General features: G+C 34.0%; 1 protein-coding gene across 4 annotated transcripts in view; it reads left to right on the top strand.

Annotated features, from left to right (window-relative positions):
- The window catches only part of LOC125074071 (rho guanine nucleotide exchange factor 11), a 162,953-nt gene that overhangs the window by 57,319 nt on the left and 87,038 nt on the right, over positions 1 to 18,596 (top strand). The gene's annotated exons all lie outside the window — the stretch shown is intronic.

An 18,596-nucleotide genomic window follows, 5' to 3' on the forward strand; every position in this document is an offset into this window, starting at 1 on the left:
TAAAACAATCCATTCTTATTGCTAACTGAATACACTTCGTATCTATCGATTTCCCGTGCTTCACCCCCCCCTAATAGGAATATATATTTTAAGTTGAAGCGTTCTCTCTGCCCACACAGTGAACTTGAAACTTGGTTATTTCCGCATGGCTCCTTCCGCGATGTTTGCGAAGTATCAATACGTAGTAGATGTTTTGGTCGATTCGATTTCGCAAGCTCATGTAATAACAGAATAACAGTTTTAAATCACAGTTCTTGTCCTTACTGTTTATATCTTCTGACTTCTATTGAATACTAGCTGTGCCCCGCGGTTTTATCGCGTGGATTACATATAATAATAATATTCCTAAAGCCAAACAATAGCAAAGAGACATAAACAAAGTTTTGTATGCTATCGCGGGGGCTTAACGAAATATTCTAAAAATAGAGTTTTAATTTTAATTAACTAATTATATGCCTACAGTAACTACGTGTAGTGGTGAGAATGCACGCATCTTAATATTGATGTTTGCTGGATCAAACCCACGCACCAACTACTGAATTTTCATGTGCTTAATTTGTATTTATAATAAATTTCGTGCCCGGTGGAATAAACTCGAAACTTTCTTAAAGGGAGAGGTATCCTTAGCCCAGCAGTGGGAAATTTACAGTCTCTTTCTTTTACCTGCTTTTAATATGTACATATTAAAAATTATAAGCTGTTATAACTTCTGTTAGACTTAACCGATTTTGATGTGATTGAGACTAAACGGTACCTGTAATCATTCAATTGTTTAAATTGGGAAGTTTTACTCGTTTTAAAAGAGCAATTTAGACTTTAAAAAAAGCAGTCATTTGACATCACAGACAGACGCTACAATTTTATATATTTGTTACAAAGTGTACAACATAAAGATTAAATAAAAAACGGTATATAGGTATACCGTTTTTTAACAACTGACATAAGAATCCGCCGAAGACTTACTAGGACTGATAATTTTGTAGTAATTACATCATAAAGGTATATGTATGTACAGTCAACAAATGCAGCTTATAACCTTGTTCTGTCGTTCCCACTGACACAATTGCTTAGCATTTAGGAGAAATGTCAGTGAACAATAATATCGGCGGCGGCAGGATGCGATAGTGACATCCCAGTGATAATTGTACCGACCATGTTTCCAACGCAACTTTAAAACATTATAGTATCTGAACAGATGTGAAGGAATATGCCGTTAAATAGTGTCGAATTATACTTTATTCAAGTAGCGTCTTATACCATTTTTAACTAGCGGTAGAGCTTTAGGCTAGGGATAGGTACCGCTCACTCAAAAATATGTTGTTGAGTCATTTTGTCTACATTTATAGTACCAAGAAATGTACTATGCCACTATTTAAATAAGGCAGGTGGTATATTTTTAAATATTCGGTTAGCAAGCAAAATCAGCTTAATAGTTATTTTGATACTTTAATATGTTTTTGTCGGCCATATAAAAAATTCGAAACCAAATCTGGTCAGAAACTAAATCAAAGGAAGATTAGCATTAGCAGCCTGCAAATTTCCCACTGCTGGACTAAAGGCCTCCTCTCCCTTGAGGAGAAGGTTTGGAGCATATTCCACCACGCTGCTCTAATGCGGGTTGGTGGAAAGGAAGATTAGAAAAAAAAAATGTTTTAATACATAATTATTATTTGGTCCGAATTATATAGCAGTTTGCAATAACTATAATAAATTTATTTTACTTACTCGCTGATTGTTTACTGTAGTTTAATTTTCTATGAAATCAATTTCAAGTCTGCTCGATATTACATTACTTGCTGTTAAATTAAGTTATTTTTTCCGCTTAACAAAAGTAATTTACTTTCTTATAAAATTGGAGCTAGCTGACCGTTTAACCAATACACTTGAATAACTATGAGTATGTTAATAATGTACATATCCTGTCAGAAAATCGGTACATACAAACTTTGCACCTTTTGATCTTATGTTCCTTACTTAAAAGGCTTACCTCGGGGTAGATGTGTTGACTTCGGAGTCGGAACGGTACGTTTAACAAAAGGTTAATTAAAAAAAATATTCGATATGCAAGTCTTTTTTTTTGTGTTGAATTTGAATTCATTAAATTGTTTGACAAATTATAGGTATTTTATTGTCTGGTGATAATTAATTATCAAATGTATTATTAATAGAACCACTTATTTTATGAACGTGAAAATGTTATTCATAATTTTATCAATGTTTTTTTTTGTTTCTAAAATTAAATTTCATTTGTTTTTTTTCAAAACAGGACCCCCGATAAATGTTCTGTTCTTAATATTGTGGTGTCGTGGGTCAAGGTCAGTTCTCGATTATCCACGGCCGAGTGCCCTGTCGGTAACGCACTAAGTGCGAGGTTCTGTTGTTAACAGCTTTTTGTTGTGAGTGGACACCAGCCGGTGTGTGCGCGGTCTTTATGATTTTGTACCGATTTAATTCGTATTCATTCATCATCTCGATGGGTCGAGGGTATTGTTTTGATTCTTTTAAAATGAAATGCATCTGATATGTTGACAAGAGATACAAACTGCGTGTATGTGTATATTATACTCGTATATCGCGTGATATATGCACATAACTTATTAAAGTTGGGATTGGCCTTTGTAACTACTACTACGTACTACGTACTACTAAACATATATATTTCAACTTGGCCTATTAAAAGCTCATGTCAAAAAAACATTGATAAATTATTTATATTACTCAAAACAATATTGTATTAAAGATAAAAAGCGTAGACTGAATGTTTATTGATTTCTAGGCAATTATAATGTTGGAAAAGTGCAACTAATGAGTGCCTTGTCGGTTCTTCTCACTAGAATCTATTTTCCGGACCGGCGGTAGCTTGTCATTTAATTCAACTGACGATTGAAAAGTGCCTTTATGATTCTACTTGAATAAAGAATATTTTGATTTTATTTTTTAAATCGTATTTATATATTAAACGCTTTTATAGTTCTTTGCAATGATGATTATCTTACTAGGCAGGACATTAAAATTCACACGTGTATGTGGATAATATTCTTATAGTCCGAAGGGATAGCATAATGTTTGATGCAGCCGGAAATACTTACAGGACCAACGGCTTTGGGTGCTATCAGCGAAACTCAAACAAAGATTCTTCCATCAGCGAAATTATAGTATAGGGAATCAGATTATGAGGTCGTAATAGAAATTAACTGCTCAATAAGGTTTAATTACCGGCCGTCGGGTCAAGGACGTGGTTTAATTACCGATGCTCTCGCGATAATCATTACGTAGCGCTATTGGATTGCTTAAGTTTATGTGTTGGTTATGTATAAATAATACATTAAGAACCCAATTAGTGAAAAACGGTAGTCGAGGAAATATATTTTTAGTATCCGTTTAGTTATAGTTGAATGTGAAACCTGTAGAGCTGTTCAGTAAGATCAAACTCGGAACTCCTCGCAGAACACGATCGTGAATTGTAAGAAAGTCATATATAATTATAGCGTTTAACAGATACACGTATCGAAATCGTTATCGTAAGTTTGGTCTTCAACGTTTCACGAGATTTAGACGAAGTGATTTCTTGCTGAATTTATACGTAACTGCCATTTACAGTCATTTTTTTTATGTATCGCAAAAGTAAACAAATTTTCATCTCTACATTTTCATGCCTGTGTTTTTTTGTGTTTGCTTTGATGTTTTTACTATAATTATGAATGAAATATCGTTTTCGAATTGTTTTAATAAATAATATTCATTTGCATATTTGCTATATTTACTTTCATAATTATATCATATATTGAGTAAAAACTTGCAAAAAATCTTGGAGTAAACGCCTTTTTACTCCAATGTAGAAAATGTCCATATGCAATCAAAATGCTCCCTAAAAAGTTTTTTTTTCTTCAAACTTACCTTCAAGATCCACCCCACCATGGGACCATTAATATTAACGGCGAAGGGGACAAGACGCCCCCTAGACTGTATAGCGGTCCCGACATTCCACAGATTACTCCGACCCGCTAAAAATGACGAAGATTCCGAATTCGTACCTCGGATGAGAATTGTTATCGAGGCTATTTGTATGTTTATTATTGTGTCGTTTTATTATATGGGAATGTTAGAGTAAAGGGCATTAGTCGTGACAATAGTTATGAAATATTCCTTTTGACATTCGTCGACTTTTTTGATATAGGTAGGCGGACGGGCAAATAGGCAACCTGATAGTAAGTAGTCACCACCGCCCATAGACATTAGCGCTGTAAGAAATATTAGCCATTCCTTACATCACCACTGCGCCCACAACCTTGGGAGATAAGTTATGTCCCTTGTGTCTGAAGTAACACTGGCTCACTAACCCTTCAAACCGGAACAATAATACTAAGTATTGCTGTTCGGTAATACATACCACCAAGTAAAAGCTCTTGAAAGTATTCTTTAATACAGTTTAGTTTACAAGTTTCGTAAATTGTACGGTGGACTATTCTTCGAGCGTATACGTTCTAATGCACCGATTTTCCCCTTATGAAATGAAATTCATTAACTCAAGTTCATTATTAGCTAAAATACAAGTTATAAAATTATAGCCGTGACGTTGTTATTACTAAACAATGAACGGCTAACAGAAACTAACAAACGCTACCGCGAGCGCTGCCAAGATTTTCGTTCGGGACTACGTTGCATTCTCCGCGAAGAACACTTGTATGGAACTTGACAGCGTCATTATAATTTCTAAAATAACTGACGCGCGCGCATTCCCAAACGTTGTCGCGTCTCGCGTGTGCGCACATATTTCTATTTGCGAACTTCCGTGGTTGCTGGTGGAACTTCTCTGGTATGGTAACGTTTTATGGCCAGCTAGAGTGTCTTAGGTCTGGTTTATTTTAGGGAGAACATCAAAAGTCTAAGGAATGCAGTTACTATTTTGTTTTCCCCTTACAACATTATATTCGCTTTGCAATATACTTCTTTGTGTAGGTACTTGGACACGGATCGAATTTAGAGAGATCGGATTCTGTAAAATCAAAATAAAGTAAAATCTTGTACATGTCCTGATGTATTAAAACCTTTTCATATTTTAGAGAGGTTTTGGAACTTATTCCACCACACTGATCCAACGTGGTTTGGTGATGTTAGCTTAACCATGACACCGTGTGGCTAATGATCGAAAATCGTAATAATATTATAGGATTTGAATGTAGAGCTCCTGCTGTAGGAACTGTTAGCTTTTTCAATACGTAAGTCTCTAATGAACTCGGAAACATTGCATTGTGAATTTTGTCTGGTTTTTAGTGAATGCAATTAAATTAAAAGATACTTAGAATATTTGCTCAGTGCTTTCGGTTCCTTCAGCAGCCACTTACTAATTGGCTGATAGAAAAGTCACAATTCATGAAAGTTTTCGTAGCGTCTTTAATGATTTGTATACTTTATATTTGCACACAGTGGAATAGCTTACATAAAAAATATATTTTAATGATGAAACATTTTTTTAAAGCAATTTTTGAATTCCATTTCTTTAGCTATAAAATAAGACTGGTTAGTTTGAGTATGACACGTGCATCGAAGGCTCTTTACTAGAAATTATATCTGACAAAAATTAAGATTTAACGATTAACGTTATTTATTGGTTTTAACTTTTATTTAACTGAGATGTCTCATTATTATTGTTGATCGATTTTGCTCTCGTAAAATATGTTATTGTTTTTTTTAAATGTTGACATAAATTAAAGTTTGAATGTTAAAAACTTTTTTAAAGAAAAGGGACTTGTTTTTTTGTGTTAGAGTTTGACGTATGTCGTAAGATTGGCTGTGGTTGAATAACATATATTAAGAACATCAATGAGGCTGGTCGGTGGTCGGTACAGTTCGCTTAAACCATTTCAATGGAAATAAATATGGCCACGTGTCGTTGCAGATGTGACGTAGCGTCAGAAAAACATTTGTTTTATGACAATTTTCGCAATCAGCCAATTCGTAAGCATATGATTAATAATTTTCACTTACATTACTTAGCATTTAATAAAAACCTTTTATTACATGTATACGTATTGATATTATTATAATAGACATAATTTGTAAAACACAGGACTAAATAAAAATTATCGCAGTTTTATCGAATAAGTACTTTTTTCTTGTGGCAGAAAGGAATCTATATCCTTTAAAAATATATTTATTAACTTACTGAACAGTATTAACGGTACTCGACCTTGAAATTCTACTCTTATCACGCCCTAGGAAGTTAAAATAAAAAATATATCATTTTCGATTTTTGTGTTGACGCTACGTTCAGCGGATAATCGGCGCACGTCGGGCCGAGCCGGTAATAGAAGGCGGTTCCGGTCGGACATCGATCCACAAACAGTACTATTTCGGGTACAGCGGCCCTCGTGGCCAATTGTTTATGAGAAATGTTATGTGGAATTTAAATGATGCAACCTGCTTTACCCCTGTTAAAGCTTTTTATGACGTATTAATTCAAGTGATAACCTGGAATTCAAATCGACGTACAAGGAACGATATATAGAGTATATGTCTTATATTTAATTTGGGTAATCAGACTTGCAAATCGGCCAACCAATCCTTACATCGCCAATGTATCACCAACCTTGGAAACTAAGATGTTATCCCTTGTGACACTGGTTCATTCACCCTTCAAACCGGAACCCAACAGTACTCAGTATTGCTGTTTGGTGGTATTAATTGTGATGAGTGGATGGTACCCCCCACTGAATTATATCATAGTAATTCAAGCAATATATAATTTATATGATCGTTGTTATAAAAACAAAAAACATTTATTTATATAAAAGATATATTTAATTCATATTGTGAATAACAAACCGTAGCTCGATGAAAAGCAATATATTAATTAATTAGATAGGACTCTGCCAAAGGGCATCAAACCCAAACTAAATCTCTAACCGGCGATGGACTTATGCCAAGTGAGTCAGTCAGGATTCCCTTCTGACTCATTAATGACGGTTAGAGACAATTATCGCCTTTATATATTACCATTAAGGGTTATTTCACTGTAAGCAAACGCTATCGCCAATGTCATCAAAAAGAAAAAACTAGAGATGTGTAAATCTCCTCTGTCAGCTGATTTTATTATATATATATTTTTATAGAATTAAATTTAACACTAAGAACATTGATTTATAATAGCTCTGTGTCCGATTATATTTGGGTTCAATTCAATATTAACCACAAATACGAGAGGAATAGTCTGGTTACATATATACCCTAGAAGTTATTAAGTAAAGTCAAAAGATGGAATTACTTAATTTAAAATGTTCCCCTTGATCCGAGTTCATTAAAAATAATAATTAATCTCGCAACATAATTTGCTTCACTAATTATTCCAATTCATTGAGTCGGAAGCTTCCTAGTTGTCGAGCGTATCACGAGGACGTGGACAATATATGGATTATGTATAGTAGATGTCGACCCATCATGGAAGGACACGTATTCGTACATAATGTACGTTAACTCCTGTATATATACAGTTTGTTCACTAACGAAGACGCGCCCCTCCACTTTGAAATATCGGTGTATTTTGGTGTGAGTGACGCTTGCTTACAAAATTTCCTAGTGTGCGTGAAGCGATCAATATAAGAGTAAAATAAACAAAAATATTCAGTTTTACGTGTAGTTAAGGTGATAGAGACGCGCCTACGTGGGCGATAAGATCTCTAATGATGAGAAATTATATACGATAATATTTGTCAATATTGTAAAGTCGAAGATTTGATTCCAATGCGCGTAGCATATGTAGGTATCCGGTAGGTATCTAGTCCGATTTGAAAATATAATTACGTCGGCTAGTCTATTTGTTGCGAACAGTTATTGCTAATTCACACCTCGCTACACGTTTAAAGCGGGTGAAACTCAGAGCAGCGGTCGTGCGTTTGCGATGTAAGATGTGGTTGATATTTCTTACAGTGCCATTGTCTATGGGTGATGGTGAGCACTTACCATCAGGTGGCCCATTTGCCCGTATGCCCGTATACTTTAAATATGTACATATAGGTATAAAAATGATAACAGGAACTTAATTTCTTCATTATTTGAAAATATAAAAATCTGAACTGAAATTATTTTTTGACGATATTTAATCAGTGTGTATAATGCATCTCGTGCTTATGCTCCGATAAAAAATCCATATGCATATCCAACAAACTCCATGTCTGAAAAAAGTTCCTCAACGTCAAAAGGAAATCGGAACCTTCGTCCGACACGAATTTACAGACTGTTATTTTAATTATTCTCACAAATTCTGTAAAAAAATTCTCTGTATGGTTTATGATTTGTAAAAATACAAAGATTTATATGCAAATATATAGGTAATACATATGGGGTCAGGTGAAGTCTAGACAAGCATACAATAATAATGATACATGGCGTACGATAACCCTCGCGGGACATACGTATGAACGTTATTTGCGTCGGTTTTTGTGGTATTAGTGATTTATGGTGTTAGAGACATTATTTTTTAGCTGTAACATAGCCCATGGAGTTTTCATATGGCAGTGGTTATTTATTTATTTGCAGTTATTTTATATAAATATATTTAATACTAATTGCAATGCATTATATTTCGCCCTGTAAACGTACAGAAAACAACAAAACTCAAAATAAATCCGATAAAAACGAGTAAACACACATAGTACTTACTTAAGAAAATATTACCTATGATGGGGATTCTGACTAGAAATGAAAACAAGCAAGCATCGTCATCAAAAATAAACTTGATCAGTAATTGAAATATACACGAAGACAACGAACAATAGATTAGTTTATTAAAAAAAACATTAAGATAATTAGCATCGAAGGCAGCATATATATTTGCTCAAAAAAGAGGAGAAACAAAACTAACGAAAATTTAATAAAGGGAGAAATGGATGTACTTTGCAGCGTTATTTAACTTAATGTAACGAACATGCAGCCTGTTTCAGTGAGGTCCAATATTAATTAATTATGCGATAGATGTGTCGTGTGTTATTAAATTTGTGGAATGGTCCTAAATATAGAATCAACTTGATTAATAAAATTTAGGTAATCATTATTTATATAGAGAATTTAGAAGCGTCGAATGATTTTGTTGATTTTCAAACAGGGTAAACTCACTCGTTTGTATTTTATTTAAACATTGTACATATATTATTTAGTTGATTCAAAAGATTGACATTCTTGCACATATAACGGTAGAATCTACATTTCTAAGTGGTAACTTTACGTCACGTATAATCTTTTAAAAATGTTAATTCGAAGTGCTTGCTAGTAAGTGCTTGATTCAAAATGACAAAAATTTATAATAAATTTACAATAATTACTAGAATATAAAATAATAATACGACATATTTAGACAGCGTCAAAAGGAATTAATGAGGAACTGTATGACAACGCTATGAATTCTAGCGGCGCTGACAAAGGGAATCTCGAAGCGCAAATATGGGACATTATCAAAAGGATTCACTGTCTCAACTGACTGCGAAGATAACAAGTACAATACAGTTAACATGAGCAGGAATATTACACAGGAGTGATTCTAGGTCTTCGCTTCACATAATCAGAGAAGTCTCTAAAGTTGAAGGAGTATGGAAACTTTGTCATGAAAAACTTTTAACTAGTGACTTTAATGATAGGTTTAATTTTATATAGTATACAGTTGACGTCGATGAAATGTAAAGAAGATTATGAGATACGAAAACTGAAACTGGTATTTATGTGAAATTAGTATCCAATTCGTTGTATATGTTTGATTTGTCTCATAAAATATCATAAAGTCGCGAAAACTTGCAAAGACCGCTTTAACGCTTTATCGCAAGGTTGTCTGAAATATGTATGTTAATATATCTTTCAGACAAGCTTGGTGAGAAAATAATATAATAATTATTTTAGTTAATAGAAAGAAATATAAACGAATTAGCTAGTGATTCCGCTTAACTAGATTACATATCAGTAAAGCTATCGTGTATGAACACAACGCCGAACACGGTCGTGAAATATCAGAAATTGACGCGCGAACGCATCAAAATAGCTATCACCATAAGTCGGTTTTCAACATCTCACGAGTGGTATGCGAAAAGACTTCTCACAGAATAACACTGCTGGGATTCTTCCGTACTTAACCGACTTCAGAGATGTGAGTAATGCGACCTTGACCGCTTGGAAGCCAGCCAGCCGCTGATGAATCGTATCGATTAGTTTCCTTGTAAGATATATTCCGAATAAGTTGACGATCATTCGTGCATTCGGGAGCGGCTTTAGTTACTGTTGTTCATTTCAGCATGTTTTATACAGTGACCTCGATTAGGTATCTCTGTAACTAAATGTATTTGGAGTAGGGGTTATTTTTGACTGCATACAATATGTCTTTTTATAAAAGCTTTTATTAAATTTACGTACGAATTTTTTAATATCTAGAAATTCTATTTAAAATGTTTTTGCTTTATGAATCTGCACGAGAGAAAACTGTATATTTTTCAATCGAAATTAAAAGCAAACGTGCAATAAATAAGAGTAAACAGGAAATTCAGACTTGAATTCGTTTGATAGTTTGAATGCGGTAATCTCTGAGTCTACTAATCCGACTTAAAAATCACAGTAGAAAGACTATTTGTTAAGGGAGCTATAACTTCGAAGCGTGGCAAAGATGTTAAGTTTGGACGGATGAACAGCTTAGTGTATTTATGAAGTTTTAAATTAATTCTAACGAGAAAATGTAAATACAAAAATGTAACAACGTCTTAATGGTATTAGTATCATATTTATATGTCCGTTCTGCAAAGCAAGACGTAAGTTTAATGAGCTAAATAATAATAACTGATATCCTCCCAGAAGATATCGATTACGGGACGCGGCGAATTTCTCAACAGAAAAACGTAATAACTTTTTGGACCCGACCCGGGGCTTCCGAAGTTAAGCCTTATAAGCTAACCGGGTCGTTTAAAATTATCCTGTATTTCATCCATGATGTAATTTATACGTGAAGATTTATTTGATTCTGTTAAGTCGTTTGCGCGTGTTAATTTAGCGGACGTATCATTTTTATATAAGAATATTAAGTTTGTTTTATTTTTTTAAGGCTGAGGACTTAATAGGTCGCCAGATGATATTATTTTCTTGAATACTACCAGTGCGAAAGAACTTCTTACACCCTTAATTAGCCGCCAGCTATGAGATCTAAGATGTTTGATTCAGTTTGTCTATTTTAAACTGGGCACTTTAACCTTATCCTTTAGAATCAAAGAAAGATAATTTTTAGTAACGATATAATTAATGATGGCTGCTACTCAGGCAGGTGTGCATAATACACTACCATCAAGTATAAGTTTATTTATGTGATAAGAAATGAAGGATTTAGGTTTCGTAGGAGAAAAGTTATAACATGACATGACATGACAATGCCATGTACAAAACCGGTAAATATTCAATTCTTACGATATATACGTACGTACGTACATACTACTCTTAGAAGTGCATAAAAGAACACATGTTAGATAACCGGTACATTCGGTTCGCTCGTTTTTATTTTTAATAGAAAATGATGACTTGTTTTACGATTAGCGTACCTTTTGCGAACTGCCCGATGTTGATAGTAAAGCAACAATAAAATATCGTCAAGAAAACAATCCGATTGCCTGGCGCCGCGCCAGACATCTGGCATTATGTACACTGCTGGTGTAAAATGTTTTCGACTTATCGAAAGTTTTCAGCTAAGTCAGATTAACTGATCTGATGTTGAATAATTAACGTTCATTGGTCGACCATTGCGTCATTGCTCGCTGCCGACCAATAAGCGTTCAGATAGAAATGTTTAATCTGACTTTAATCAGTGCTTTAAAAACTAGAGTTTGCAGTGTTTTTGTAGATCAGTTGAAATAATGTTTGTTACATTACAACCTTTCGATACAAATTTACTTTTTATTTATCACAATTTATTGTTTCCGTCACTCCGTCTCTTTTTAGAGGTTCGGCGTTAGGCGTTAGGCATAAAAAGTTCCTTGGAGTTCAAGTTTGCTTCATACATCAAATTTCATCAAATTCTGATATATTTGGCCGTGAAAGAGCAACACAGACATACAGAGTTACTTTTGCATTTATAATATTAGTATAGATTTAAGAAATAACAAGTTAGATGTTATGTTTTCTTTTCAAAATAATAATGCTCCCTAAGAACGTATAACACGAGTCACGAGCGCTACTCCGCTGTTATACCATGTTGATATTTTAATCTCTTGAACATAACATGCGTGGCTTGCATTGCTTTGACTTTGACATTGTCTGTCGTTTGCTTAGATTTTATGATCATTTTTAGGATACCGAGGCTTCTGTGAATTCTCGCAATATTACCCTTTCGCGACGCCCACGTTTGCGTATTAATATTTAACTAAGTTTATAGTCGCTCAGATTGTTGTTTATTAGATTTTTATTAACTCTTTATGTTTCTCTCATTCAATATTCATATGATGTTTTAGTTAGGGCGCTGAGTTTGCTTAATAAACAGAAAATACCAAACTTAACCGAAAGTCACGAGTTTAGGTACGGGCTAGTTCTTTTTTATAGAAAATGTAGACAGACTTGCAGAAATGGGCCACCTGATCGTGACTACGTGACTACTGTGATTCACCACCAATCCTAGTAACCAAGATTTTATGTCTCCTCCTGTAGTTACACTGGCTCACTCACCCTTTAAACCGGAATACAATGAGATTATGTATTGCTTTTTGGCGGTACAATATTTGATGAGTGAGTGGTACCGCAAAGTAAAAGCTAGGCGTAGCTGTTGATTTTTCGTGTGTTACGAGTTCAGACAAACATCTTTAGGAAAGCTATAGATGAGAACAACAGGATGAACAGTTTATTGCTATAAAGTCATTGTAGATAAGATAATATACTGGACAAAAGAAATTACCAATTTTTTTTTTAATGATACAGCTTACGTTATGCTAGTAAATATTCTGAGAAACCATTGGTGATATATCGCTTTGTAAAAAATAATCTAACCAGGGAGGCGTATTCTATATTGCAGCCATATTTCATCAGAACCGGCTCGTACACAAAGCCTCGCTCGCGTTATGTTTGATGCGATATATCGATTGATTCATTCATTAGTAATGCTAGGTGGCTGACTGCGGCTCATCCGGGACTGTACTAAATTTGACTCGTGACGAACTTGAAACAGCAAGAGTTGCCACACTCGTATAGATCGATTGAAAACTTAATGTAAGATGTATTTTAATTGGTAGCTGTGTATAGCCTGTCTGGCTAAGAAATACTATTGCACGTGTTCCAGTTTGAGAGGGTGAGAGATCAATTGTTACTACAGGTACAAGGTACATAACATCTTAATACCCAAGTTTGGTGATGCTTTAAAGATGTAAGGGACGATTAGGTTATATTTCTAACAGTACCTATATCCATGAGCGGCGGTGACCACATACCTTCTGCTAGTCCATATAACAATACCTATTGAGAAAACAAAATATCAATTTAATTTATATTAATATTCTCATAATTTGATGTTGTCATAAGAATCTGAACTTTATTGAAACAACTGAAGCTAGACCGTTTATTTTATCGACAGTGCTTGAAAGTTTTTCCATACAATTATCAGGAGATTTCGGTGAATGTAATCGATGAGATTGTTTGAAGCCTATAACAGCTACAGAAGAGCACCCTGCTCCTATCCTAATGGCCTATCCATTATATCCTATCCTTATTAGTTCTATCCATTGGATAAGATTCGCTTCCCATCTTATAGGTAAAGGTATGTAAAATATAGGTCCCCTTAATTTAATCATGAAAACACCAACAATGAAATTTATGGTATATCAATTGATTTTATAGTTTAAACATTTGTAGGATTTATGGGATTTTACATTTACCGATGTTTGGACTTTGGATGCTAGCAAGCTTTATTTAAATTGATTACGTCGGTATTACCGCGAGTGTTATCCTCTTTAGTTGTTTACGTTTTGACGAGTCGTTTATGTAATTGTTAAAATATGTATTTTACTTGAAAATCGGAATTTGTTTTGTCTTTTGATGATTATGTATTTACCTAAATAAATGACTAAAAGTTTGTTTGAATTAAGTTGTTCAGTACAGTATGTTCAACATGACAGACATATAGTATAGTAAAGACATACGTTGTATTATTGTTTTAATTTACAGGAGCACATCAAAGTATGGTATGATTAAAGTACAAAAACACATATTGTGTATTGTTGTAAAGATTCGGCTGCGACCCACACTTGCTGGTTACTTCACGATGTTTTCCTTCAACGCTGAGCGTATGATTAATTATAAAAAAATATTGAAGTACAAGAGAACTGAATAGTGGCGAGGCTTAATCTGCGATTTTCGTTAAGGTTCACGTTCACTGGTCTACCTCAACTCCAAGTCATAAAATTTTAAATGGATAAATTGTAAAATACAAAGACTTTTCTATCATCTCGTAGCGTAGGTTGATTCAAAGATTATTTTTATTGTATGACATTTCACGGTTCTCCCATCGACCAGCCCACGCGGATTGAAAACGTGGTGCGTGGGATGACTTTAATATAATATTTTTATAAATACAACCCTTCGGTTAAGTTATAAATGAGATATTTTTTAAGCAAACATTTCTGTATTTTTTTATGTTTTTTATGTTTCAATGATATTATTCTTTTATATGCCCAGTGAGCTGGAACTCCTTTTCGGAGCATTAATTTAAACAATATCAGTTAAAAAGATTTGAAAAATGAAATGATTGCCTTCTGACTATTTTTTTTTATATCGGAAGGCGGACGATGATCTGGGCCACCTGATGGTAAGTGGTCACCACCGCCCATAGACAATGGCGTTGTAAGAAATATTGACCATTCCTTTCATCACCAATGCGCCACTAACCTTGGGAACTAAGATGTTACGTCCCTTGTACCTGTAGTTACATTGGCTCACTCATCCTTCAAACCGAAACACAACAATACTGAGTACTGCTGTTAGGCGGTAGAATATCTGATGCGTGGATGGTTTCATAATTCCGGTTATTTTCGCCGGTTCCTCTCAGGGCAGGGTGTTTTTTTCGGAACTGATGGTAGTGATTGAAAATCGAGTAAGTGTAAGCTTCTATATTGAATAAAAAATTAATTGGTTTAAATAGATTTATTTGAGGAAGCGATTAGGGATATATTGGCCGCTTGTTAATATGTCACTACTGCTCTGTACCTTCGCTAATGTCCACCAGAGGATCTAAAATGAGCTGATATTGTGTTCATATTCACTTTTGATTCTGCAAATAATACATAACGTTTTTTGGCAATCGTATAAATGTTGCCATTACTATATGAAAAGATGTCCTTTACTAAAGTTCACTTTCAAAATGTCAAGGTGACTTAAAAAGGTACGAAATGATCACGCCTTGCTGAATTTACCCTGTTTTTATTTCGGGATTATGATCTATCGGCTCTTCGGAAGAGGTGATAAAATACCTATCGAATTTGGGCCATTGATCTGATACTGTATTTTTATACACATCTTGTGTAATCTTGGTTTATTTTTTTATAAGCCCGTCTGGGTAGTTACCAACGATACTTTGTTTAAATTTGTACCAGTTTAGATACGGAAAGTGATATGAGAATTTAATTATCATGAAACCTAGTTATCATATACATGATTAAAAATAAACGTCTTTATTGGTTTTTTATTACAGGGGCGAATTATAAAAGTTTTCGAGTTTGCCACTATATAACTTTATATAACAGCCAATGTCCTGACTTGAAATTTAAAGCTGGTCTAGCCATCTCTTTGTAATTTGAAGGCGTACGTAGGAATTATATCTTCTATATTTGTGGTTAACGGTGTGCTGCAAACTCATATATACGTATATAATATGAAACTTTTTTGAGCGAAGCTGCGGCAAATAGTGCTTGTTTAAAATATACTTTTATTAGGTAGAATATCTCGCGTTAGGTTTGGTGAAATTTTCTCATTGGGTCTGACCTAGATTCTACGTCGATGAGGCCTTAACGCTTGTGCGGTACCAAATTCACGGTTTATTTCACACAAATTTCACACAATTAACGACGTTCCTGTCGTTACCCTGCCCGACTAAATGTCATCGCATTTCGGGACCCGACAGTTGTTATGAATTTAAGTTTTTTGGACAAATTAAGAAGTCATATTGTTCATTGATGTTCATTTTATAACTATGTACTTTGGATGAAAGTATGTACAGTTTATTTGGTTGGGTAATATACTTTTATAAATGTCGAGTAAAACTTTAAATACAAATAAAATTAATATGTTCCTGTTGTTTTATCAATATTTACTAAATAACAATCAACAGCAGACGTGCCATATACCTGACATCAAAGGGTTATTCGAACACACACAATATTAAAACGTACAACTCACAAATTAAAGTCTAAAGTCGCGTGAAACTTCTATTTACAATCAGCACAGGTGGCCGAAGTCGATAAACACGCAGATAGATTTAACTATGACTCTTAAAACTAAAGCAATAAAGATTAGAATTGCGTAAATAATTTCTTGCGTGTTTACATAACTATAAATCAAGCGAGAGAAAATCGCAGGAAGAGTAATTAAATTTCGTTTTGCAACTTTTTTTATGACAGTATAAGGGAATATGTATATTTAGTGCCTCCTAGTCTAGTGCTAGCGCAGATGTCCTGGGTTACGATGATCCTGGCATCTAATCCTGGGTCCAATTAATATGAATTATTCAGTTTTTTTGGCAGGATATCGTTCCATGCGCTTGGAAGAGTAGAGATTGTTGATATCAGTATAATTTTTTATTCAACGGTTTATATTGAAAGATAGATAGATCACTTATAGTCAGTTTCAACCTTTAACCTAAATGTACGGCATTTTGTAAAGCTGTAGGGGCACGTCACTTTAATCATATATCCTAATCTTTGCTCCATCCAATCAGTTCAGCAATTACAATATTAAACATAAACCTACAGGCAAATATAAACCTTATGCATATTAAAATAGACACTATTCAGTCACCGTTACGATTTAAGGAAATGATCGCACCATTATTTCGTTTCTTAGACCTTAACACAAACAATTTAAGGTTTATATTCTATTGATATCAGATCATTTTGAATTTCATTTCATATTCGACCTTAATTATATTACAATAAGGTTAGAATTTCGAATGTTATGGAGGTTAATCTACGGGATCCCGTGTGATTGATATTTGCAAAGCACACCCATGACATGGAATCGCGGACATTTGATAGATAATTCCTTAAAGCCGAAATGCTGTCTGCCGTGGCTTACGCCGTCATTACGTTGCGGGTCTATTTTTGGTAAAGAGACCGTAATTAAATGTATTTCTTTTTATTTACTGAATATTAATTTCTTTCTATGCGAACTTTTAAGGGCTTTTTGAGAATCCATTATATGGATTTTATCTTGATGTATTCACTTTATTAATGAAATTATTTTATTCTTATACCTACACGGCTGCGTTTGTGTAAATCATCTGCGGATTAAGAGCGACCGATGTTTATAATCCGGAAGATTGATTTAAAAGAGGCATGAGTTTATTATATACATGCCTTTATATATGTATGTGGACACAATTAGGTTAATGTTACAAAGATATGAGGATTTATTTTGTAGTAGGGTTTTGTGCAAGTCAGAACTGGGTAGGTACAAGGTTGGTGGCGCAGTGGCGATCTAGGGAATGATGATATAAATTTATAACTTACAACGCTTATGAGTATGGACGATGGTTACCATCAGATGGACCAATTGTTCGCCTGCCTATCTATATTAAAAAATATATATATCAAATCTCATTAATAAACATAGTAGGTATTTTGTCTTAGTACATAAATCTAAATCTTTAATTCCCAGTAATTTTACTCCTCGGATTGTTTTACTTTGTCTCGCAATTAATGTATATTTTCTCGCGCTAATGAATTTCCATACGAAGTTAATGTCTTCAACAAAGAGACAAGTATTATTGCCATTTGTTATAAGAACGTTTTTAATTAAACTTTGGACATTCACACAATTGTGTGTTCAGAATTTTAAATATCTATTTTAACCTTCAGATTTAATTGTAAATTTTAATTTACATCACACGAGTGACTCGAAACATACACCCTGAGAAATAATATATAAATCCATCATAAGATTATTTATATCATATAAATAAAAATAAAATACTGTAGCAATAGAAAGTGTAAAACATATCTGAAAGTGTAAAAGTGAAGTGTGAGATGGGTGCGGTATGAGTTCGGAGGAAGGCTGCGGCGTGCGCCGGCGCCGGAGTATCAAGCGACTCTTGCGCAGCCTCACCGCTGACAAGCTGCAAACAGGTCGGGGATGATATATATTTCGATGTCATTTTTTCTGTTGCTATTTTTTGTTGTTGTTGTGTTTACAAATCTAGAAAATTTCGGAATTGGAAATAGAAATTTTTTTATAAAATTATAGATTAAGTCAAAATTTGACATAACATTTACAATCGACAAGCAAATCTATCGTTTTCTAGCTGTAGGCTGTTGTTTAATTAAGAGTGAATTTTGACTCGTGGACATTTTCCTGTGTTTTTAATTAATACAATTTTGTATTGGGTTTAC

This window comes from Vanessa atalanta, chromosome 26, assembly GCF_905147765.1.
Source record: "Vanessa atalanta chromosome 26, ilVanAtal1.2, whole genome shotgun sequence".
NCBI lineage: Eukaryota > Metazoa > Arthropoda > Insecta > Lepidoptera > Nymphalidae > Vanessa > Vanessa atalanta.